General features: G+C 46.3%; 1 protein-coding gene across 1 annotated transcript in view; it reads left to right on the forward strand.

The window, feature by feature from the left end:
- The window catches only part of AHR (aryl hydrocarbon receptor), a 291,464-nt gene that overhangs the window by 197,591 nt on the left and 67,847 nt on the right, over positions 1–26,026 (forward strand). The window lies entirely within an intron of this gene.

Here is a 26,026-nt window from a genome sequence, read left to right on the forward strand (position 1 = left end):
AAAAGGCGCTAGGGACACTAGCGCCGGCACTTTCCCGGTGCCGGCAGAAACTAGCGCCTACCTTTGGGTAGGCGCTACTTTCTGAAAGCAAAATGTGCGGCTTGGCTGCACATTTTGCTTACTGAATCGTGCGGGAATACCTAATAGGGCCATCAACATGCATTTGCATGTTGCGGGAGCTATTAGGTTCGGGGGGGGGGGGGTTGGATGCGCGTTTTGGACGCGCTATTACCCCTTACTGAATAAAGGGTAAAGCAAGCGCGTCTAAATGCCGGCTAACAGTACGCTCCGTCGGAGCACACTGTACTGTATCGACCCGAGTATAAGTACCTTAAGTAGCATATATGGCTAATTCCACTGACACGCGAGAAGTGTGACTCCCAGAGGAAGATAGATACCAGTGAAAAGATCACCAAGCAATCTGGTGATTCTCTGTAATTGACACTGTGATTGTCATCTGAGCATAAAATGTTCCCTATCACTATACTACTGATAGTGCATGGTGGTGAAGCCAAGCTTTGCTGCTATTTATTTATTGTAAGATTTTATATACTGCTTATAATAATAAAAAAAAAAAAAACCCCACAATAAGTGGTTGGTGTAACTTTTTAAACTTCAGTAATTTATGAATTTGGTAATAAGATTTCATGTTTCCTCAGTTTTTCTAGTTGGACGTCTTTGGGGTTTTGATGTGCCATAAAGTAATTGAATTGAATTCAAAAGTTTTCTTACCATTAATGTCTGTAACAAAATTCCTTCTTTAACAGATCATTTATTAATGGAAAATATACACCTGTTTAGATCATACCATAATAAGCATTTCAGACTGCAGGCAATGTATTTGAAAGCCAATATTTGAAAACCAACCATTGCAGAGCTACTTGGTTTTGTTGTGGGCACAGTGCATCCGAAGATATGTACCTATTATGATCACACTGGTTTTGGTCATGTGACTTGTCGCGTGCATTATTAGGATTATATTCAAACTATAAAATTTCCAAGAAGTTTACTTACAGTTAAGGGACACAGAATCATCAGTAATCAGTTGTTTATAGTTGTTTTTTTTTTGTTTTGTTCTGTTTTTTAGGGGGGGGGAGGGGGTTTGCCAGTGTTATAGAAGTATCATTTCTTCAAACCTTCCTTCTCAAATTTGAGACCTTTCAAAGTTTTATTTGTAATTAAATAGGTATTTTTAATTGCTTATTTTTTTTACATAAACCCTTTTGTTTCAATCACTCTGCTAGACCTGCTTCACCATTTGAATTGACATGTTGAGCTTATTTTTTTTATCTTGTTTCTTTTCATGCTAAACAAGTCATTGAAGAATGTCAGCAGTTTCAAGAAGTTCTCCCACTGCATACATAAGATAGAAATACATGTATGATGACAGATAAGGGACTGTAAGGCCCACCTAGTTTTTGCCAATTTTCTTACTGCTACAATGCCACATTGACCACAATTTCTATATGGTTTTCCCATCACTTCTTTACTGCTAAGGATCCTCTGTGCTTATCCCATGCTATGTTATATTTACTGTTCTCTGTCAGCAAGCAGGACTGAATTAGCCAAGACATGTGGGTGATGTCATCTGACAGTGCTAATGGACCCACCTCTCAAAGCTCAAAAGTCTTACTGAGTAGGCACAGTGGTTGGTGCTTCGTGAACCCTTAGTCTGATTTTGTCTGAGCTCACACGCTAACATGAACGCTACATTTTTGTATATTTTTCTACCTGCCTCATTGCAGCTCTAACAATTTGTTCTTCTCTGCCTCAGCAGCCCCTCAGCAGCAATTTAAGTGCAATTACTAGAGAAAAAAGGCTGTATGATGTCCAGGGAAAAGTCTTAAGAAAAAGGCTGCCATCAGTCGTTTCAAGTCCTGCATATGTGGATACCAGATATCCATATTGGCTTCCCATGAAGTTTGCTACAAATGCCTAAGCCCCAACCATGTTATGGCTAATTGTTACAGTTGTGGTTGTATGTCCCTTAGAGCTTAGCAATCTCATCCCTGGAAGATGCAGGAACTCCATAGTGCATGAACAGCCTCAACCCCCTGGATGTCAGTACTTATAGATGAGTATTCTATCAGAGATGCCCCTTCTGCTCCTTCCAATATCAGACCCACCCCTCTTACAACAGCAATAGCTTTCTGCCAAGGGACATGAAGGAGAAAGGCATCAACAAGTTCCCTCAATAGCCACAGGTGATACCTGAACCTAGATTTTGAAAAGCCTTAATATCCAACTTGCTGCTACTTCCGTTGGGGGGGGGGGAGAGTGTCCAGACCTTTCTCTGAGTGGAAGATAATCACCCCAGCTCATTGGGTCCTGAAAATTGTAGAATGTGGCTACTAACATTTCTCTTCCCCATGACTCATCCAGTTTTCATTTCAGATCAGTCTGTCTACTTGGATTTGGAAAGACAGCCACTTCTTTAGCAGAGGATGATAGAGCTAATTCTCTCTCAGGAGTGTGGCCAGGGTTTTTACTAGTAGTACTTCCTCATGTCTAAGAGAACTTAGGCAGGCTAAGACCTATCATGGATTTACGAAGGCTGAACAACCTGTTGATTTGAGACAAATTCAAGATGAACTCCTTATACTCCTCACAACCTGGTGATTGGATGTATGATCTTGATCTCAAGAATATATGTTTATATCTCCAACCTATCCTCCCATTGGAGGTATCTCAGGTTCATAGTAGAAGGAATTCATTACCAGTACAAAGTCCTCCCCTTTGGCCTCTCTGCGGCCCCGAGGTTTTCACCAAATCTGGCGGTAGTAGCAGCTTACCTTCTTCAACCGGGAGTCTGCATCTTCTACTACATGGACTGTTGGTTGGTTGACAAGCCCATCTCAGTCTGGGGCATTGGAACCCCTTGCGAAGACCATTACACTCCTTCAGTCTTTGGGGTCCCTGGTCAACTTTGCCAAATCAAACCTTACTTCTGTCCAAAAGATTCATTTCATAGGAGCATGGATAGATTTGGTAAGGGAGCAGTGGTCCTCCTAAAAAAAAAGCGGTGGTACTAAAGGGCCTAGTGAAAGCCCTCCTACAGTGGGATCACACTCCAGTAAGATCAGTCCTGGTTATCCTTGGTCCTATGGCAGCAGCACTACATGGCATCCCCATGACATGGCTGTACATGGGAGGTTTATAATGGGACCTTCATTGTCAGTGGGACCCAGTTGCAGCAATCATTATCCCATCGCATTTCTGTGATGGTCAGAGTGAAAACAGTGCTACAGTGGTGGTGGTTGAAACCATTAATTCTATATATAGGCCTTCCTCTGCAGGAACTGCTTCAGTTGACTCCACCAGTTTTTCCACCAGAGGGGTGGGGAGCTCATACGGGTATGGCTCAAATTCAGGAGACATGCTTTTTAGAGAATCATCTTCAGATCAGCCTCCTAGATCCATGGAGGCTGATTACTATTCACTGAAAGCTTTCTCTCACCTACTAGCAGGAAAGATAATAGTGATCCAAACACAGACAAGTAGCTTTGCTCTTCATAAGCAAGGGGGACACAGGCTTCCTTTCCTCTTTCATGAGTTTCTTAAGATCTAGACATGAGCTGTCAATCAAGGAGCCCATCTTCAGGCGACTTACCTTTGACTAAGGCAGACCACATTTAATCATGGTGGTCTGCCTTAGTCAAATCCTTCTCCCACACAAATGATTCTGGATCAAAAGGTGGTGGACAGGCATAAGTTCAAAAGAAACAAACTTTTTCAATGAAAACAAGTCTACAATATAAGGCTCCGAAGGGGTAAACTCATTAATAATACTGTAAAATATTATTTCAAAGAGAGAATGGTGAATGCATGAAACTACCAGTGCTACTAGTGGCAGTAGTGAGACAACAAAAAATGAAGTTTGCATACCTGTAAACAGGGTTCTTTGAAGTCAGCATGATGAATTAGCCATGAATGTGGGTGACATCTGATAGAGCTGAGTTGACCCATCTCTCAAAGTTCAACAAAAATCTTACTGAGCATATGTGGTGATTCCCATATGTGTGTGGTGCCTTGTGAGCCTCTCAGTCAATTTCAGAACCTAAACTTTAGTGAGGTAGTCCTCTCTCCAGAGAGGCAGGTTGGAAATAAGCATGGCTAATTCACCCTGTTGTTTCTGGTAGCTATCACTTACTCCCAAATCTATTCCTCTGATGATTGTCACCCCCACCAGGAGTTTGCTCTTCTGAAATCTTCTGAACGTCAGTTGTTGTCTTTTATGCTAGACCTCTGTCTTCTACAATGTCTTCCCACCTGAATCCTTTGTGGGACTTCTGCTTATTATCAGTGCCATGAAGGAACAGTGCACTGGATCTGTTTGGGTGATGTCTGTCACTCACGGCCCTTATCGTACCTGAATCCAGTATATTCCATGTAATCCTTGCTTTTAGCATCCTTTGTGGGAGTGGGCCCAGACTTTGTGAACTCTGGTTATGAAGAGAATTCTAACCTGAGCTGAGCCATCTTCATTTTCTGTTCAGAAAATACAGATCAGGCAGTACCAATACTTGTGTAAGGTGTACCACCCCACATTTAGTACGCTGTATCGTTCACATCATTGCCACTCCTTTTATTTTATTTTTTTTAATTTTCCTTTTAAAACATTGTTTTACTATTTGCCCCTTTGCTCACCAAGAACTAATGTCCTATTAATACCTGTTTTGAGAACAGGAATCACTTTGGCTCAATGAGACTTGTTACAAAAAGCCTGCTTTCTTCACTGAGAAGAATCTAATGAAAATAGGAAGGAGAGGAAGGACTTGATAGTCATCAGTAACATAAAAAAAAAAAAAAGACTGAACTACAGCCAAGTAAAGCCAATTTCAGTCCCCAGATATAAAACAGTGAATTATAAGACAGTTCAGCGTTTATAAAACTGCAAAGAAATTGTTTTGCAGGAAAATGTTAGTGTAAGTTTACAAGTATGCAGGAGCAAAGATGTCTGCTACTGTTATCTGGGAGAGGACCACACTCAAAGTGCAACATCTGCTTCAGAATGTTGCCTTAACCATCTGAGTCCAATTGGGAAAGCTTCATGAAAAGCTTTCCAACTCTGTGCTAATTCCAAAGCCTGATATTAAGATTCCAGAATTCATGAAAAGTTTCACATCCTGTTCAAGCAGTAACTATGTACTTTTTGGCTCAGTGAGAATTTACCCTGACTCAGATAGTTGAATACTTAAAAGGGGTCAAAGCATTTGACACATGAGTTCAGGCATGACTCAAGTCTTCAGTGCTTTTGGCATATGTCTGCAAGGGGTTGAATGTGGTCAAGGTTAGAAGGCAGAAGCTTCTAGAGGGATCACCCTTTCTCTCTAATTGGAATTGAAAAACAGACTGATTATTTTAAAAAAGTAGGCTGAAAAGATAAGGGCAAATAGATAAGTATTTTAAAAAGTGCAAGAGATCTCAGAAAAGGGACAACAGGGAAGAATATCTAGAAAAGCTAAAGGAACCAGGGAAAGTAGTCAAGAAAGCAAAAGTGTATACAGATATTCTTTCCTGTCTTCCCCTTTCTGTTACGATCCTGCTTGTGGGATAGGCCCACAAGCAGTCCTTTACCTCTCCGCTGCCTTCCCGACACTGGCTGCCTGCTTGTTTTGCGGTCAGAGCCGCTGTCTTCAGCCTGGAGGCTGCTGCCGGCATTCCCTCACGTTCCGGAGACCGCCTTTCCATCTTCCTGCACGGCAGGCCGTGCTCCCCTGCGGCCAGGACGCCGCTGACGCTTCCTTCTTTCGCAGCCTGGAGGCTGCCGCCAGCACAGTCTCTTCCGCGGCCAGGAGGCTACCCTTGATGCTTCTCTTTGTGGCCTGGAGGCTGCCGCTGACTCAGTTGCTTCCTGGGTGCTGCCTCCTCTGGCTCTTCGCAGCTAGGCTGCTCCTAGCTGTCTTCTTCCATGGCCTGGAGGCCATCCCAAAGCTCCTTTTCCGCAGCCTGGAGGCCGCCATCGTCCGGGTCCTCTTCCATGGCCTGGAGGCCGCTCCGGAGCTCCTCTTCATGTGACTTGGAAGCCGCCATCATCTTCTGTTCTTCGCGGCAGGAAGCTGCCTCCTACCTCCTTAGGCGTGAGGCCGCGCCTCCTCTCCTGAGTTAAAGGGCCAGTGGTGGGCAGTCCTCCTGGGCTGCTCCTGCTGACATTCCAAGGTGTTTCCTCTTCAGTCCTACTAAAGGGCTCAGCCTTCAGTCAGTCTTCGCAAGGAGTTGGTCATGGAGTCGGACCTCTCCTGGATCTTCAGTTCCAGCTCTTCCTTCCAGGAGTCCTCCGTGATCCCTCTTCACTTCTTCAAGGCACTCTGTTCCTCATTAGTCCTCCTTGTCTTCGTCCATGGTTCCTGAACCTCCGTTGTCATCTTTGTTCCATGTACTGGTCTCTCGACAGATCCCGTCCTCTTGTCTTCAGCTGTCCTGATGTCACCGTGTCTCCAGATGTTGTCCTGATGTCACCGTGTCTCCAGAAGTCTTCTTGTCTTCAGGTGTCCTGACGTCTCCCTATCTCTGGATGTCTCAGCCTTCTGATGTCTTCGTCCGTCATGTGCCAGTCATCCCTGTGGTCCTCCTCTTGAAGTCCCTTGATGTCCAGATGCCATAGATGTCCTGAGGTACCAGTGTCCATTCGTATCCAATGTCCTACATTCCAACCCTGATGTTCCAAGTCTCGCTTCTGGTGTCCTCTGTCAGGTTCCAGTCCTGAAATACCGTCAGTCTGCAAGCTCCGGGTTCAGCTTGCTCGCCCTGGACCTCGTCTCCAGCTGACCATTTCCTGGGAGTAAATTCGTTCCTTTCCGGTGTCCATTTCCTGGTGGCTGGAGCCTTCTTCCGGCAGGATTTGTCTTCGAGCACTGCCCGGATTCTTCCTAGCTCCTGAGCCTCTGTCTTCGTCCGAGTATTCAGGGTCCTTATCCTTGCCTGAGCCTTTCCAAGTTCCAAGCCCTTATGTGAGCCGTTCCAAGTCCTCATTGGAGTATCCGAAAGCCTCGCCTGACTCTCTAGAATCTACCACTGATCTTCATCCATGTCTGAGCGTCTTGCGTCTTAGTTTCAAGCCACCTCATGTCTTCGTCTCACCTGAGTTCCAAGCTACCTTTGTCTCTTATCTGAGTTCCAAGTTCCAATCCCTCATGTCCTCTTCTAGCCCAAGCTCCACGTTTCCTCATATCCTCATCTTGTCTGAGTTTCCAATTACCAAGCATCTTTGTCTCGTCTGAGCTTCCAAGTACCAAGCGTCTTTGTCTCGTCTGAGCTTCCAAGTGTCCTAGTCTTGTCTGAACCTCCTCGTCTTGTTCGAGTCTTCAGCCTATTCCAAGGCCAAGGTCCCTTCTTGTTCCAAGCTCCAGTACTATCGCCTGTCCTCGACCTCTGTCAGTCCTACCGCATCTGCCGCTACCCAGTGGCAGGTCCGAAAGGGCTATCGAGTGGCCGGAGGGCTACCCTAGAGACCAGCATTGCGTTGCTGAGTCTCTACCGGTGCATGCAGGTTCGGCAGAGGTTAAGGTGGTGGTCAACCTGCTCCTCCCATGCTTTGACACGTCTTGCCTGCTGCAGCGCTTCCACGGAGCTCCTCTGCAGTCGCGTCATGGTCCAAGGGCACACACCTCCCCGGAATTGGGAACGCTCCCTCCCACAAATCCCAACACTTTCTGAGATCTTGTACTTTTAAAATGCTAGTTTATTTTGCCCTTAGCTTTTCAGCCATCTTTTTGGAAAATGATAAATGTTTACTCTTACTTTTATTTACTTTTCCAATAAAGATGTGTTACTCTGACTATAGTTCCTTTCAGAAATCAAAATGAGTGACAAAGATGTGAACAACAAGCTGAGGAGTGTCTTAAAACGATGAATGAGAAAATTACACAATTTGTAGACATACAATTGGAGAGAGAGAGAGAGGGCAAAAGATGTATAAGCAACCATGGGAAAGACTAATAAAAATGAGCCTTAGATGATGAGAATTGGACAATATCTAAGACAGTGATAAGATTTTCAAGTATTGCAGTGAAAATTGGAAATACAGAGGTGGGATTGTAAGACAAAAGTGAACAGGAGCAATGTGTTAGAAACTGAAGTTCTTATTGATTCTTCTATATTTTTTTTAACACATCTGTCCTTTGCTCCTCTTCAGTTTCCAGTTATACAATACTAGGAAAATCAATTCCTTATTGTACTTTGACTTCTGCCATTTTTGTTGATCAATCACTTTCCGTCCTGCTCAAATTACTATAGTGCACTGTTGATCACGCTACTCTCTCCAGGTTCTTCAGAATTCTGCTGCTTGTCTGCTTTATCAAATTTCTTACTACTCCCACTCGGTCTGTTTTATGTTCATAATTGGTTGTCTATGTAAAATCAATCTAACATTTAAATGCATATATGACTCTGCCACATCCTGTTGATTGCTCTATTTTTACACTTTGCACATGCTTCTCGTTGCTCCATTCCACAGCTCATGTTCTTGTCTTGCATCACTCAGAATTGACTTCTTCCTACTTTTCAGCTTATCCCTTCTTTTTTCAAATTTATTTATTGGTTTACAAGCCAATAAGTTGCAGTTGATACATTTAAACAGAATCCAATACAAGACAGGCTAAGAGAGAATTTGAAAAGAAGTTGGCCGTAGAGGCAAAAACTTACAGTAAAAGCTTTTTTAAATATATTCAAAGCAGAAAGCCTGTCAGGGAGTCAGTTGGACCATTAGATGATCGAGGGGTGAAAGGGGCACTTAGAGAAGATAAGGCCATCGTGGAAACATTAAACGATTTCTTTGCTTCGGTATTTTCTGAAGAGGATGTTGGGGAGATACCCGTACCGGAGAAGGTTTTCATGGGTAAAGATTCAGATAGAATGAACCAAATCACGGTGAACCTAGAAGATGTGGTAGGCCTGATTAACAAACTGAAGAGTAGTAAATCACCTGGACCGGATGGAATACACCCCAAGGTTCTGAAGGAACTAAAAAATGAAATTTCAGACCTATTAGTAAAAATTTGTAACCTATCATTAAAATCATCTATTGTACCTGAAGACTGGAGGATAGTTAATGTAACCCAGTATATTTAAAAAGGGCTCCAGGGGCGATCCGGGAAACTACAGACCAGTTAGCCTGACTTCAGTGCCAGGAAAAATAGTGGAAAGTGTTCTAAATATCAAAATCACAGAACATACAGAAAGACATGGTTTAATGGAACAAAGTCAGCATGGCTTTACCCAAGGCAAGTCTTGCCTCTCAAATCTGCTTCACATTTTTGAAGGAGTTAAACATGTAGATAAAGATGAACCGGTAAATGTAATGCATTTGGATTTTCAGAAGGCGTTGACAAAGTTTCCTCATGAGAGGATTCTAGGAAAAGTAAAAGTCATGGGATAGGTGGCGATGTCCTTTCGTGGATTACAAACTGGTTAAAAGACAGGAAACAGAGAGTAGGATTAAATGGACAATTTTCTCAGTGGAAGGGATTGGGCAGTGGCGTGCCTCAGGGATCTGTATTGGGACCCTTACTTTTCAATATATTTATAAATGATCTGGAAAGAAATACAATGAGTGAGGTAATCAAATTTGTAGATGATACAAAATTATTCAGAGTAGTTAAATCATAAGCAGATTGTAATAAATTGCAGGAAGACCTTGTGAGACTGGAAAATTGGGCATCCAAATGGCAGATGAAATTTAATGTGGATACGTGCAAGGTGATGCATATAGGGAAAAATAACCCATGCTAATGTTACACAATGTTAGGTTCCATATTAGGAGCTACCACCCAAGAAAGAGATCTAGGCGTCATAGTGGATAACACATTGAAATCGGTTCAGTGTGCTGCCGCAGTCAAAAAAACAACCAGAATGTTAGGAATTATTAGAAAGGGAATGGTAAATAAAATGGAAAATGTCATAATGCCTCTGTATCGCTCCATTGTGAGACTGCACCTTGAGTACTGTGTATAGTTCTGGTTGCCGCATCTCAAAAAAGATATAGTTGCGATTGAGAAGGGCGACCAAAATGATAAAGGGGATAGAACAGCTCCCCTATGAGGAAAGACTAAATAGGTTAGGACTTTTCAGCTTGGAGAAGAGATGGCTGAGGGGGGATATGATAGAGGTGTTTAAAATCATGAGAGGTCTAGAACGTGTTAATGTGAATCGGTTATTTTCTCTTTCGGATAATAGAAGGTCTAGGGGGCACTCCATGAAGTTAGCATGTGGCACATTTAACACTAATCGGAGAAAGTTCTTTTTTGGTCAATGCACAATTAAACTCTGGAATTTGTTGCCAGGGGATGTGGTTAGTGCAGTTAGTGTAGCTGGGTTTAAAAAAGGATTGGATAAGTTCTTGGAGGAGAAGTCCATTACCTGCTATTAATCAAGTTGACTTAGAGAATAGTCACTGCTATTACTAGCAACAGTAACATGGGATAGACTTAGTTTTTGGGAACTTGCCAGGTTCTTATGACCTAGATTGGCCACTGTTGGAGACAGGATGCTGGGCTTGATGGACCCTTGCTCTGACCCAGTATGGCATGTTCTTATGTTCTTAAGTATTCTTACAATTATAAAAAGCTGGCAAGAAAATTCAATAACAGATATAACTCTTAATTTTACCCTTGGCTCTTTAATTCTCCCTTCCTTTCCCTTCCTCTTCCCTTCCCATAGAAACATAGAAATGATGGTAGAAAAGTACTAAATGGTCCATCTAGTCTGCCCAGTAAACCTATGGTAGTATCTGCTGAGCCGTGTAGATAACCCCATACTTATGTTTCCCATACCATAAGAGTCATGGTCCTCATTGGTTGCTGTTTGAATCCTATTCCCCTTGCTGGACTCCCCACTGTATCTTAAAATCTGTAGACTTAAAACCATTTGCAATTATATTGGAGGTTGGTTCTCTGTATAATAATGACAACAGACAACAACCAACAAGGACTGAATTACATAGTCTGGGTAAACAAATAAGCATGGGTCTAGCTTGCTTATTGCGGCGGTTACTACCCCTAACTAATTAAGCTAGATATTTCACTTAGATGCAGTTCCAACACTGCTCTCTACATTAATGGTAGGGGTGGAAGGGAAATAGGACCAAAAGGTTACTAAGGGCCAAGAGTAACAGATAAGTATGAGAAAAATAAAAACTGTGAAAGCTTGCTAGGCAGACTGGATGGGCCGTTTGGTCTTCTTCTGCGTCATTTCTATGTTTCTATGTCATTTCATTTCTATATATTTAACTATATTCCTTTGAAAACCAGATCTTTGTAGCACTGAGAACATATATGGCCACGAAACCCGGTCAAAGGCTTTTTCAGAGTCAAAAGCCTATTGACTAGCAGGAATGGGATCCAATTTACATAACATTGAGGCTGCTAAAAGTTTTATATGGGTTCCCGCTGTTCTTTCCTTCACAAATCGTACCTGGTTCTGTGATATAGAATGAGTCTGATAATTCCTTCTATCTGCCAACATTTTTGCCAAAAATTCTAGGTGTCAATTTAAAATGGATATAGGTCTATATGATGAGGGGGCAAGAGGGTACTATCTTGGCCAAAACAGTAATATAAGCCTTGTTGAAATGTTTTTGAAAAGCATCCTGCTTGAGAGCATCTACAAAAAAACTACTCATAGGCCCCACAACTTGATTGTAAAATTTTAAAATAATCATAAGAAAAACCATCAGGGCCCGGGGCTTTCCCTGATTTACTATTTTTAATTACATTTAAGATCTCATATGCTTGGATCAGCCTATTTAGAAGTTCCAACTGAGCCTCCATAATCCTAGGTAATGGAAGTCACTAAATATTTTCCTTCCTCCTGCCCTGCACCTGATACATCATCAAAGTAGAAGAGATTCATAAACAGATTTGAGAACCTCACATACCTCAGTTTTCTTAAGACACTATCAAACTTTTTGTTTTCAATTATCAATAAATGTTTTTCCCCTCCAAACTCAAACTGCATTAGCTAGGAATTTTCTAGCTTTGTTTCCAAATCTGAAAAAATTGTTCCAAATCTGTAATGATCTTTGTGCCCTTTACAGACATACATTCAAGCTCTCTAAAATGGACTTATATTCTACTTTATTTTCTGCATTAATTTTCCTAATCAGTTTCTCTTTAGCCAGTTTTAATTTATCTTCCAGTTGTAAGATTGTTTTATTTATGCGACTGATTCTTTCTATCTGGTATGAGATTCTCTCTCCCCTAAATACTGCTTTGCTAGTTTTACAAAATAATGTTGTATGACCAAGTGTTGCTTTATTATGAAGCTCAAACTTTGCATTTGCTTTGCAAAAAGTATTGAAAATTAATTAGAAAAACCCTCCTGTGCCACCAGAATATCATCAATTCTAGATAATGAAGTGTGGGCCCTCGATATACGGGTAAAGTCCCTTACTTCTGGATGTAAGACTCTGATTTCTAGTCAACATTTTCAATTTTCGTCAAAAAAAAAAAAGAAACACCCTTCTCTGCTTCTTTTAAAATATTGCACACCTGGGTATTTGTTCAATACTGGATCATGTGGGAAATTGAAGTCTCCTGTTATAATTAAAAGCCCCTTGTATGTTGGGTATCAGTAGAGTATCTGAATAAAAAATCAATGATCATATTCATTAGGAGCATAATTATTTCATATATATATATCTTTCCCACTTAGTTTACCCATAATGAATATGTATCTACCCGCAGGATCTTGAAAGATTTTGTTCACTGTGAAATTTGTTGCTTTATTTATAAGAATGGCTACTCCAGCTTTCTTGTCCTTCACAGCAGAAAAATAATAGGATTTCACCCATTCTCTAGACAATTTTTTTACTCTGTTTCAGAAAAATGAGTTTCTTGTAAGCAAGCGATGGAAGCTTTATTCCTTTTTAGTTGTAAGACCTTTTTCCTCTTTATAGGTGATCCAAGTTCATTAACATTTCAAGATAAGATTCTAGTGACATTACCCCATTTTTATAGCTGGTTCCCCGATCTGCAAAACAAATTTCCCAAATCCAAATGTGAGACACCCAGCCTTGCCTCACATTCCAACTTATGACCTAAGCCTCGCATCCAACCTAAGCTTATACGTCGTCGTATCTTAGTCCATAAATTAAAACCTCATTTAGGAAGTTCACCTCTGAAATAAATAAATCCACCCCTTCAACCTTTTCCCTCCTGATCCTCCGCCCTCTCTAAATCCCCCTCCCCCAGCAGTCCCCTCTAAGAAATTCCCCTTTCAATCCCTTAGTCTCTATATCCTTCTTTCTCAGTCCCCTTTCCCTCATGTGTTCCTCATCCACCACTCCCCCCTCCTCTACTTCTCCATCTGACCCAAACCCCAAGCCTCAAATCGGGGAGCATAGTGTCAAGTGTAGCGTGATTAATTGCCATCCAGTCCTCCTCCCCCTACTTCAGACATATTTCTCACATAACTAGATTAGGTTAACATAAAATATGTAATATAACTTCCATCACTGTTGAAATAAAAGATTATCATAGCTCTAGTAGAAAACAGACATGCACTGCTAAAGAACTGTTTTGACGCCGGTTTTAATCTTAAAATTGCTTGAAACTTTCAATTAAATATATTACTGTTAGGGAAAAAAAATGGAGACAAGCTGATTCTCCCAGAACAAGAAGGATGGTAGTCCTCACATATGGGTGACATCATCAGATGGAGCCCTGCCACAAAACACTTTTGTCAAAGTTTCTAGAACTTTGACTGGCACACTGAGGATGCCCAGCATGCCACTAACCCGGTGGCCACAAGGGGTCCCTCTTCAGTCTCTTTTTTTTTTCCATGCAGCAAGTTATCTCGCGGATAGGAGCTCTGAGAAATTTCTCACAACTTTCCTCACGGAAATATTTGAAGTTTAACTTCTTAAAAAATCCCTCACCGGGGTCCCCCATCGCACTCCGTTCCCTCCAACACTCAGTAAGTGTTTTCCTGTGCTTTGCGGTCTGTTCCCGGCGGTTTACCTCTCGGTGCCCGACGGTCACAGACCGCACGCCTGCCTTTTTTTCGGCATGGCGACCGGGTTTCGGAAATGCCCCGAGTGTCCAAGGACCATGTCCATAACAGACTCGCGTAATGTTTGCGTTTTGTGCTTAGGCCCCTCGCATGACGTCCGTTGATGCCCCAGTTGAACACAAATGACACCCAAAGGCCGGTGCGCTCAACTGGATAAGATGGAGCATTTGTTTGCGTTGAAACACTGTGCTAAATCGACTCCAGCTCAAGTGGCTCCGACCGGAGAGGATCCATCGACCTCTGAGATGCCCCGTCAGGAACATCGTGGAGTGGGTGACCGTCCATCACCGATACCCTCGAAGGCATCGGTGTCATCGTCCTCTGTGCCGGAGAAGGGCCGGACCGAGCACCGAGGGGAAACATCATCACCGGCACCGACGTGCATCCCCGCCTGGTGTCGGCACAGATACCGCAGCGGCATCTATTCCCACCGAGCCACCTGCGAAGAGGGCCTGGGGAGAGGAGCCCCCATACTCCTCTGGTCCCAGGAGCCCGAGGCATTCCCCACCGATATCAGTGCCGAGTACTGAGCCTCCGGGCGCAGTGCTATAAAGCCAGCCTTCAGGGAGGAATTGGACAGACTGATCCAAGAGGCAGTGCTCAATGCCCTACAGGGCTTCAAATCGCCACCGGCACCGACCCCCATATCGGCACCGGGACCAGCACCCTCTATGTTCGCATCGCTCCTCAAGCACCTAGACACCCTCATCAGTGCCCTGCACACTCAACCCGTGCCATCGGACACGCTGGCATCGTGTCAACCATCGAGGCCTCCCCAGGTCCCAATTCCCATACCGGGTTCCTCTGATGACAGATGGGACTTCCGGCACCTCATCTGCCTCGGTGCCGCATCCATCGATGCCACCTCGACATCCATCAATGCCTTTTCGCCCTCTAAGCTCTGGCATCCTTCCTCCCTCAGAAAGGCTGACAGGTGAGGAAGAAACTCCCTATGATCCTTGGGAGGAGGCATCTTCGGACTCACAAGCTTCCGATGAGTTGCTCTCAGAGCCTGCACCCCTGGAAGAAAGGCATTGATCTCCTCCTGAAGACCTCTCCTTTGCCAACTTTGTCAAGGAGATGTCTGAAACTATCCCATTTCCATTGGTGATGGAGGAATACATACGCCACAAGATGCTGGATGTCTTACAATTTGTAGACGTTCCAAAAGAGGTAATGGCAATACCAGTGCATGAAGTTCTTCTTGATCTTTTGCTCCGCCTGTGGTGCAAAAGATCCAGGAACTGTGCCTCCAGTTAATAGAAAGACTGCTACATATCTGGTCCAGCGAGCCCCAGGTTTTCAGAAAAGCCAATTGCCCCATCATTCTGTAGTGGTGGAATCAGCCCAAAAGAAGGCTAAAAGATCCCGTCCACCCTCCTCTGCTCCTCCTGGCAAGGAACAGAAGTCTCTGGATGCATTGGGGTGAAGTATTTCAAGGATTGATCTATGTTAATAGCGCAAATAGTGGCATACCAATTATACATGACCCAATATAACACAACTCTCTGGAAACAAGTCCAGGAATTCGCTGACACATTACCTCAACAACATCAAGAAACCTTAATTTCCATCCTACAAAAGTGTTTGGAAGCAGGTAAATATGCGGTGAGAGCTGCTTACGACTCTTTTGAAACAGCTTTCAGAGTCTCGGCAGCGGGTGTCAGTGCTAGATGCTTAAGGCCTCAGACTTAAGTCCAGAAGTGCAGGACAAGCTTGCAGATCTACCATACACAGGAGAAACCTGTTTGGAGACAAAATTCAAGATGCAGTAGCCCAGTTAAAAGACCACCATGAAACCCTGCATCAGCTGCCACTGTCACTTCAGAGGTACCCTCCGTAACCCGCAGGGCCATACGTAGGAACACCAGGAAATGATTTTATAGACCACGTAGATATCCTCCCGCATCCAGGTCATGACCTGCTCGGGCCCCTCGGAGAGGACATGCACAGCAAACAAGAACTCCCAAGAGCACAACCAGCTCCACAAGCTGGTCCTGCGACTGGATTTTGACTCCTTTCCAGAGAGCAGCAGCCACATTCCCCTGATACCACAACCCAAATTACTGGTGGGAGGCCGCCTCTGCCACTTTGCGACCAGGTGGCACCCGATTACAAAGGACAATGGGTAGTGTCCATCATAACCCACGGTTACCGTCTAAATTTTTCAGCGGTACCCCCGCACTCCCCACCCAGTCCAGCGTGGAGCCGTGATGAGCAAATAACCCTTCTCGAGTCAGAACTCTCAACCCTTCTGTATGCCAGGGCCGTAGAACCTGTTCCCTCGACTCAGAAAGGAGGGTTCTATGCCCGCTATTTCCTAATCCTAAAAAAGACCGGAGGCCTCCGCCCTATTCTGGACCTCCGTTCCTTAAACATCTTTCTTCACAAAGAACGATTCAGAATGGTGTCCCTCGGCATCATGCTTCCCCCCCCCCCCCCCCCCAAATGCAACAGGGGGATTGGCTCTGCTCTCTGGACCTTCAAGACGCTTTCGCCCATATAGCCATCTTCCCCCCTCATCGCAAATACCTACGATTTGTAGTGGGTCATGGGCACTACCAATACAGGGTACTATTTGGCCTGGCCTCGGCACCCTGAGTGTTCACAAAGTGTCTGGCAGTCATGACTGCACACTTATGCCGCAAGGGCGTCCATGTCTTTCCATATCTCGACGACTGGCTCATAAAAAGCCAGTCCAGGCAAGGAGCTCTCGACTCACTCAAGCCCACTCTCCGCCTTCTGTACTCATTGGAGTTTCTAATAAATTATTTGAAATCCCACTTGATACCGTCTCACCATCTCTCCTTTATAGGAGCAGACCTAGACACTGAAGTGGCCAAAGGGTTCTTACCCAAAGACCGCGCAACCACGCTGTCCAACCTTGCCAGCCTTATCTGCAGTCGACAAACAGCCCCTGCTCACAATTGCTCACGTTACTATGCCACATAGCATCAGCAGTCCACGTCACTCCAATGGCATGACTAGCCATGAGACTGACTCAGTGGACCCTAAAAACTCAGTGGCACAAAACCACTCAGCCACTTTCGTCCCTGGTCCACATAACCAACCGGCTTCGTCTGCCTCTTGCTTGGTGGGCAAACAAAGCCAACCTACAAACAAGTCTTCCCTTCAAGCAACCGGCTCCTCAAGTGACCTTAACCATGGACGCCTCCAACCTAGGTTGGGGAGCCCATGTCTTAAGACCTTCAAACCTAAGCAACCTATCAAATCAGCTTTCTAGAGCTTCAAAAGATGCGGTACGCCCTTTATGAATTCATGGACTCCCTATTCAACATGGTCATCTTAATTCAAACAGACAACCAAGTGGCAATGTGGTACCTGAACAAACAGTGGGGCACGGGCTCTTATCTGCTCTGCCAAGAAGCTGCGCAGATTTGGGCATGGGCCCTGTCGCACTTAAATCTTCTGCGAGCCACTTACCTGGCAGGCACACGGAATGCAGTGGCGGACCACCTTAGCTGATGTTTCCAGCCCCACGAGTGGTCTCTGCATCCCTCTGTTGTGGGTAGAATCTTCCACCAGTGGGGTCAGCTGGATATCAACCTCTTTGCGTCCAACCAGAACCGCAAAGTGGACCGATTCTTCTCTCTCCACAGGGACCGAAGAGCACCAACCATGGATGCCTTCGCCCGTCCCTGAAACACAGGCCTGCTGTTTGTGTACCCTCTGATTCCTCTAATAAACAAGACTCGTGAAGCTACAACAGGACCGAGGCTTAATGATACTCATAGCCCCGTTTTGGCCACGCTAAGTCTGGTTTCCCATACTTCTCAACCTCTCTGTCCAAGAACCCATTCGCCTGGGCATAGTGCCCAAGCTCATAACACAGAATCACGGCAAGTTACGCCACCCGAACCTCCAGACCCTATCCCTGACGGCCTGCCTGTTGAAAGGTTGATACTACAACCCCTCAACCTTCTACTAGTGTATCTCAAGTCCTAGTAGCTTCACGTAAGCCTTCCACACGGAAGTCTTACCGCTCTAAATGGAAAAGGTTTACCAGGTGGTGCACACAAAAGGACCTTAACTCCTTTTCTTGCCCCACACCAGCACTCTTGGATTATCTCTGGCACCTCTCGGAATCTGCCCTACAGACTTCCTCCTTATGAATACACCTCAGTGCCATCTCTGCTTACCCAAAAAGGAGTAGGGGATGCCCTGGTAACAGCTCAACCCCTGGTGAGTCGATTTATGAGAGGCTTAATACAGCTTAAGCCGCCTCTACGACCACCGGTTGTGGCATGGGACAACGTGATACTTGCACGGCTTATGCATCCTCCTTTTGAGCCACTGCACTCCTGCGAACTCAGATATCTTACATGGAAAGTAATTTTCCTAGTAGCAATCACATCTGCTCGCAGGGTAAGTGAGTTACAGGCCCTTGTGACCTACTCACCTTACACAAGGTTCCTCCATGACCGGGTGGTTCTCCGAACTCATCCTAAATTGCTTCCTAAAGTGTTAACTGATTTTCACTTAAATCAGTCCATAGTCTTGCCCACTTTCTTTCCAAGGCCTCACACTCATCCAGGTGAGCGAGCTCTACATACCTTGGACTGTAAGCATGGGCTGGCATTTTATTTAGTCTGCACTACTACCCACAAATTTCACCCAACTCTGTTTCTTTTGACAAAAACAAACTTGGAGTTGCAGTGGGCAAGCAAACTCTCTCCAACTGGTTGGCAGACTGCATTGAATTCTGCTACCAACAAGCAGGCCTTCCACTTCAAGGACGAGTTAAGGCGCACTCAGTCAGGGCCATGGCAAAGTCAGTAACACACTACCGTTCAGTACCGATTGCCAACATCTGCAGGGCTGCGACATGGAGCTCTCTCCACCCCTTCGCAGCTCACTACTGTCTAGACAAGGCTGAATGACAAGACTCTGTCTTTGGCCAGTCTGTCCTAAGGAATTTATTCCCAGTGTAGAAACCCAACTCATCCTACCTCGACCCACTGTGAATTTCAGGCTGCCTCCTCATTGCCAACAGCACCCCAGTTGTTGTGCCTGTTGCACACGTGTGCTGGTTGGCCTGATTCGTGTAACTCAGCCTGTAGCTTGCTATTCACCCATATGTGAGGACTACCATCCTGCTTGTCCTGGGAGAAAGCAAAATTGCTTAACTTTAACAATTGTTCTCCCAGGACAGCGGGATGTTAGTCCTCATGAAACCCACCCACTACGCCGCAAAGTTGGGTTCGATAGCTTTTTATTTTATTTTTCACTCGTACTTTTTGCTACAAACTAGACTGAAGGGGAACCCCGTGTGGCCACAGGGTTAGTAGCATGCTGGGCATGCTCAGTGTGCCAGTCAAAGTTCTAGAAACTTTGACAAAAGTGTTCCGTGACAGGGCTCCATCTGATGTCACCCACATGTGAGGACTAACATCCTCTGTCCTGGGAGAACACCTGTTACAGGTAAACTGCTATCTTTCAAGTTCAGGGTCTGCTAACCTCTGGAAAACTCTTTAGGAGCAAAGAAACAAACCACCCCTTTAACTGATTCTGAAATAGAATCCATGTTCCAAGAATGTAAATTGTTTGGTGTAAAGGAAAAAAAAAAAGTCCAATTGACTCTTCGTATATAGAACTCTTGCCTCCGGTGTGAGCGACTGTTAGCTTTGCAGACACTAAATACCAAGTGTTACCAGGAGATTTTTGTTAACTTAGCACATTGAAAGAAGAGGTAAAAGTGTTTGCAGATCAGCTTAACAGTTGAGAAAGCTGCAAATTAAAACATTTCAACCTCAAGCAAGTGCAACTGTAAAAATTGACAAAATTAATTCACTGAACCTGTATATTAGTGTGGTCCGCAAATCTAGGCGAAGCTGTCGCATTGATAGTGAGGCTCATCAAGCTTCAAACGGTTTCTAAGGAGCTTCTGCTTTTTAATAGACTCTACAAACTCTCGTTCCTTGGACATCTGATTGAAAACTCGCATGGACCCTTCATACCATGTACATAATTTTGCAGGATATTGTAATGCAAACTTAATTTGCTTCTCAACTAATGTAGAGCAAACCATATAGAATGTTCACTTTGCTGCCACTTCAGTAGAATAATCTTGAAAGATTTCCACTCCATTAACCTGATATAACAAATTACAGTGCTTCCGCGATATTTGATTAATAGCATGTTTGTCGTAACAGTTCTGGGCCTTCTATCCCCCTCTCGCTGAGTCCAGAGCCTGTACGCGTATTCAATCACCAGGTTTCCCTGTAAATCTGGTAAAGTAAGATCTTCTACAAGCCATTTTTCTAGAAAATTAGATTCCGCTCTTCATTTGATTCAGGGAGACCCACCACTCTGATATTGTTCCTGCAAGAGCGGTTTTCAAGGTCATACATATATATATATGTATTTCCGCTTGAAGTTCTATTTTCTAGTGCCGAGACCTTTGCTGAAAGTACGAGTGTGTCGTCCACCACCACGGCAACATAGCCCTCTACTTGGTCTAAGCACGGTCTGATATCGGCAATTGAGTTTTTCACCTCGTTAATCTGCTCCGCATTGCACTTACCTGATCTGTCAAGGCAGTGACTACTGCCGATGTGAGCTCTGCTTCCATATCGCAGGCGATAACAGGCCCCAAGGTTGCATTCACAGTCACTGCCATTTTGTCTTTTGCCCCTTTCACCTTCTCTTTATTCTTTTTTTCAGGTTTTAAGAGCATATTTCCTGGTGACCTATTCATATATTTGTCGATGGACATAAGTCCTATTGTCCTTTCTTCTTGCAGATTAATAGATTTGTGGATAGAAAATCAGGAGGATTTCGGAGGAATGGTGCTCAGAGCTCCAAGACTTGCGTCTATCCAAGCTCACCACATCACGTGACTCCACGCTTATCTCTTCTTAATCCTTTCTTTTGGAACATCTTCATCTCCCTGACATCCAGGATGATACTTCACTATTCTCTCTTAAATCTGAACTGAAAAGTGAGACGTAGACTTGTCAGTTTAAGGAAAACCCTTCCAGTGTTGCATGTGACAGGTTGCATGACCTGTCAGTGTGACTCTTTAAGAATTCTATCTCCAAAGAATATTTTCTGTTGAAACATGCAAACAAAGTTTCCCAAGAAATAACAAGTACAATGGATAACTTGGAAGATGAGTTTAAAATGTTATGGTAATAACACTGGTTTCCTAGCGTGTAGCCAGATGGACTCAGAACAAGTGGGTATAGTGTGCTCGTGCTAGCAGTTGGAGACGGATCTGACGTCAGCACGGGTACATATACCCCCACAGGAAGTGAAGCACTTCAGTAATTTCCATCTCCAAAGCAGTTTGGAGAGCCGGCACGCTCGCTGAGCGTGTTTTCCAATACTACTTTCTACTTTCTATATTCTACTTACTAAATTTCTACAGGAACATCGAGCCCCGCACTCCTGCGGTGATACCCTCGGGTCCCTCCCCCAGTTGAGTTTCCCGGGGTGATTTCCGTGATCCCTCGGAGGTCTAGGCCTCGGTCCGGTGGCCGAATCGCGGCAGGGATCTAGCCCCCGAGCGTGAAGGGCTTGGGTTGGGCTAAGAGGCGCCTCGGTCCCGGCGTGGGCCTAGAGGCAGTGGGTGCATTTCCTCAGAAGCAGCGGTGAAGGTATTTCCCCTCTCCCCCTGCAGCCGGAGACCGCCCGGGTTCTAGCCGGGAAGCGCCGAGGATCAGGTAAGGCGTACATCTCTTATATTTGGTCTCCGAGGTCCGAGGATCGGCGGCGTTGCCTGTATGCGGCACACTGTGGAGGTCGCCATTTTGTCGGCCTTATTCAGGTATTGAGCGCCCATGATAGGCGCCTGTATACTGTTGGGCGTATATTACTGACCGCATATTATTGTGCATATATTGTATATCCTTTGAGCGTTTATTACTGGCCGCATATTATTGTGCGTATATTGTATTCAGCATATATTGCTGCCGCATATCATTGAGCGCATATCATTGAGCGCATATTGTATTCAACGTATATTGCTGCCGCATATCATTGAGCGCATGTTATTGAGCACATATTGTATTAAGCGTATATTGCTGCCGCATATCATTGAGCGCATATTGTATTTAGCGTATATTGCTGCCGCATATCATTGAGCGCATATTGTATTCAGCGTATATTGCTGCCGCATATTATTGAGCGCATATTATTGAGCGCATATTATTGAGCGCATATTATTGAGCGCATATTATATTAAGCGTATATTCTTCGCAAGCCGCGATGGAACATTCGAACGCCCCGGCGTCTTCTGCGGCGGCGCCTTCTGATTCCAGCGTGAAAGCTCTCGGCCTCTGCTCAGCATGCCAGCTTAGAGCCACGCACAGCGAGGAGCCAGACTCCCTTTGAGCCCAATGTGAGGAGGCAGTGGGAGCCTCGGGCCAGGACCACTCTCAACCGAGGTATGCTGACAGTTCCCCAGGGGCCACCCCGGATCTAGCGGGCAGTCTCGAACAACCTGGGATCCCGGGGGACCTGGTACCCCGACGGCTAGAGACCGCTTCCATTTCCTGGGTGGATCTCTTTAAGGGGATCCATGCCTTTGTACAGATGCAATCAGCTTCCCGTCCAGGCCCTGCTGCTGCCGCTGCTGTTGCTACTCCAGCGGATCCTGCCCCTGGACCTTCGCGCCCTTATCGTGGGCACCCGCCTCCGGGCAGTCCGGCTCAGACGTCCCTGATGTCTCGGAGGACGAGTCCGAACCCCCCGAGGAGGGGGAACTTCCCTCGGGATTGAGCCATATCGTACCATGAGGCGGTTCTTTCCCAAGGAAGATCTCTCCGACCTGGTATCTCAGTGCCTGGCGGAGTTGGCTATTACAGGCCCCAGTGCTACGGTGCCATCTACGCAGAACCCTCTGCTGGAAGGTCTTCGTCCTACAGCTCGCCATTTTCCCTTCTTGCAAGCAGCACAGCAACTGATTGATTTGGAATGGGCTGCACCAGCGGCCTCATTCAAAGGGGGTCGGGCCCTGATGGGCATGTACCCCCTGGACCCGGCAATCAAGGAGATGCTGGCGTGCCCTCAGGTGGACGCCTTGGTGAGCATGTGGTCAAGCGCACTACCATTCCAGTTGAGGGGGGGCGGCCCTCAAGGAGCCTCATGACCAGCGACTGGACGCCATCCTAAAACAGACCTTTGAGGTGGCAGCTCTAGCTTTGCGGATCGCGACCTGCTGCACAGTGGTGACGCGTTCCTGTTTGTCACAGGTTAGGAAAAATGCTCCGGCAGCAGACATGGAGTCCGCTCTCTCGTTCCTCATGGATGCCGCATCCGACCTAGTCCGTACAACAGCCAAGGGGGTCTCATCCTCTGTTGCTGCCAGGAGGCAGCTATGGATACGGAATTGGTCCGCCGATGCTCCTTCGAAGACACGCCTCACCAGGATGCCCTTTAGGGGTTCTCTCCTGTTCGGCAGCGACCTTGATAAACTGGCCAGCACATGGGGTGCCTCTCCAATACCTCGCCTGCCGGAAGATAGGTTCAAGAGGAACCAGCGCACCTTTCCGAGGCCTTCCAGAGGCAGAAGTTCCCAACGCTTCACTCCCTATAGGAGTCGCTACCAGGCACCCCGTCCTCAGGCCAGGAACCAGTCCTTTCGGACCAAGCAGCACAAGAGGGGAGCTGGCTCGGGTTCAGGGACCGGCCGCGCCTCCCAATGAGAATCAGCCGATCCATCCGGGGGACAGAGCCATAAGGGGGCAGGTTAACCCTTTTCTACCCCAGATGGGTCGAGATTACGTCGGATCAGTGGGTCCTTGCCATCATCCGAGAGGGGTATTTTCTGGACTTCCATCATCTCCCTCCGGACAGGTTTGTGGAGTCTTCGTGTCCAATACACAAGAAGGCGGCATTGGAAGCTACCCTGGCGAGGCTCCTGTCCTTGAAAGCCATAATCCCAGTACCTGCACGGGAAATGGATTCTGGGCACTATTCCATTTATTTCATGGTACCCAAGAAAGAGGGCACTTTCCGGCCCGTACTGGACCTCAAGTCAGTCAATCGATACTTACGGGTCCTGAGGTTTCGCATGGAAACTCTGTGCTCAGTCAAGACCGCAGTACAGCCAGGAGAATTTCTCACGGCCTTAGACTTGTCAGAAGCCTACCTGCATATCCCGATCCATCAGGATCATCAGCGCTACCTACGCTTCAAGGTTCTGGGACGCCATTTCCAATTCCGGGCTTTGCCCTTCGGGTTAGCCACGGCACCACGGACCTTCGCCAAGGTGATCGTAGTGGTAGCAGCAGCGCTCAGACGGGAAGGAATCCTTGTCCATCCCTACCTAGACGATTGGCTGATCAGGGCGAAATCACGAGAAGAGAGCCATCGGGCAACCAACAGAGTGATCGCCCTTCTGGAAAGCCTGGGATGGGTAGTCAACCTCAACAAGAGTTGCCTACAGCCTTCCCAATCACTGGAATACCTGGGAGTCCAGTTCGACACCCAGGCAGACAAAGTCAGTCTCACTACCAAGAGGAGGTTAAAACTTCAGACGCGTCTCCGGTCCTTGATGGGAGCCAGCCGGCCCATAGCTTGGGATTATCTGCAGGTTCTCAGACTTATGGCATCCACCCTGGAAGTGGTACCCTGGGCAAGGGCCCATATGAGACCTCTACAACGCTCCCTGCTCTCTCGCTGGAGCCCCCGCTTCCGGAATTATTCCACGCACCTACCTCTGCCAGCCAGAGTGCGGACCCAGTTACGGTGGTAGTTGCAGTCCAACCACACGAGCAGGGGGTCGAAGATGTCCTCCCCCACGTGGATTCTGCTCACCACAGATGCCAGCCTGAGCGAATGGGGAGCACACTGCGAAGAACTCACCGCACAAGGGCGGTGGAATAGAGAAGAGGCAGGGTGGAACATCAACCGTCTAGAGGCACGAGCAGTCCGGTTAGCCTGCCTGCAATTTGCTCACAGACTGCGGAACCAGGCAGTCAGAGTGATGTCCGACAATGCCACCACGGTGGCATACATCAACCGTCAGGGCGGAACCAGAAGCCGACAGGTGTCCCTAGAGATAGCCTCGCTGATGGCTTGGGCAGAGGCGAATCTTCAGGACATATCCGCCGTCCACATTGCCGGGAAGGACAACACCACGGCAGACTTCCTCAGCAGAGAAAGTCTAAATCAGGGGGAATGGCAGCTGTCGCCCACAGCCTTCCAGATGATTGTGGATCACTGGGAGAGTCAGGACATGGACTTACTAGCGGACAGGTCCAATGCTCAAGTACCCAGATACTTCAGCCGCAAGCGAGATCCGTTCTCTCACGGGATTGAAGCCCTGGTTCAGCCATGGCCTCCAGGGACCCTGCTATACGCCTTTCCTCCGTGGCCCCTGCTGGGCACCCTTATCCACAAGATTCAGAAGCACCGGGGCCTAGTTCTTCTAGTGGCGCCAGACTGGCCAAGAAGACCCTGGTACGCGGACATGAGAAGACTACTGGCAGGGGAGCCCCTTCCCCTGCCTCCTCTCAGGGACCTGCTTCGTCAAGGTCCCATCCTCCACGAGGATCCGGCTCAATTCTCTCTTACGGTCTGGCCATTGAGAGGGCTAGACTGAAGAAAAGAGGTTACTCGGAGCCCGTGATAGATACACTCCTCCGAGCTCGCAAGTTTTCCCCATCCCTCACCTACATAAGGATCTGGAGAGTATTTGAAGCCTGGTGCGACACTCATGGCACCAATCCACATGCGACTACTATCCCTATTGTTCTGGATTTCCTGCAGGATGGGCTTCAGAAGGGTCTCTCCCTAAGCTCCATCAAGGTTCAGGTGGCTGCGCTGTCTTGCTACGGTCCCAGGAGGGATGGCAAGACCATTGCCAAGCACCCAGATGTTTCCCGCTTCCTCAAAGGAGTCAAGCACATTCGTCCGCCACTGAAGTGGCCAGTGCCCCTGGGGAACCTCAACCTTGTTTTGGATTTCCTCGCGGGATCCACCTTCAGACCCCTTCGGGGCCTGTCTCTCCGTTCGCTAACTTTGAAGATGGTGTTCTTGCTGGCAGTGTGTT

Source organism: Rhinatrema bivittatum, chromosome 2 (genome assembly GCF_901001135.1).
Source record: "Rhinatrema bivittatum chromosome 2, aRhiBiv1.1, whole genome shotgun sequence".
In the NCBI taxonomy this organism is placed as follows: Eukaryota; Metazoa; Chordata; class Amphibia; order Gymnophiona; family Rhinatrematidae; genus Rhinatrema; species Rhinatrema bivittatum.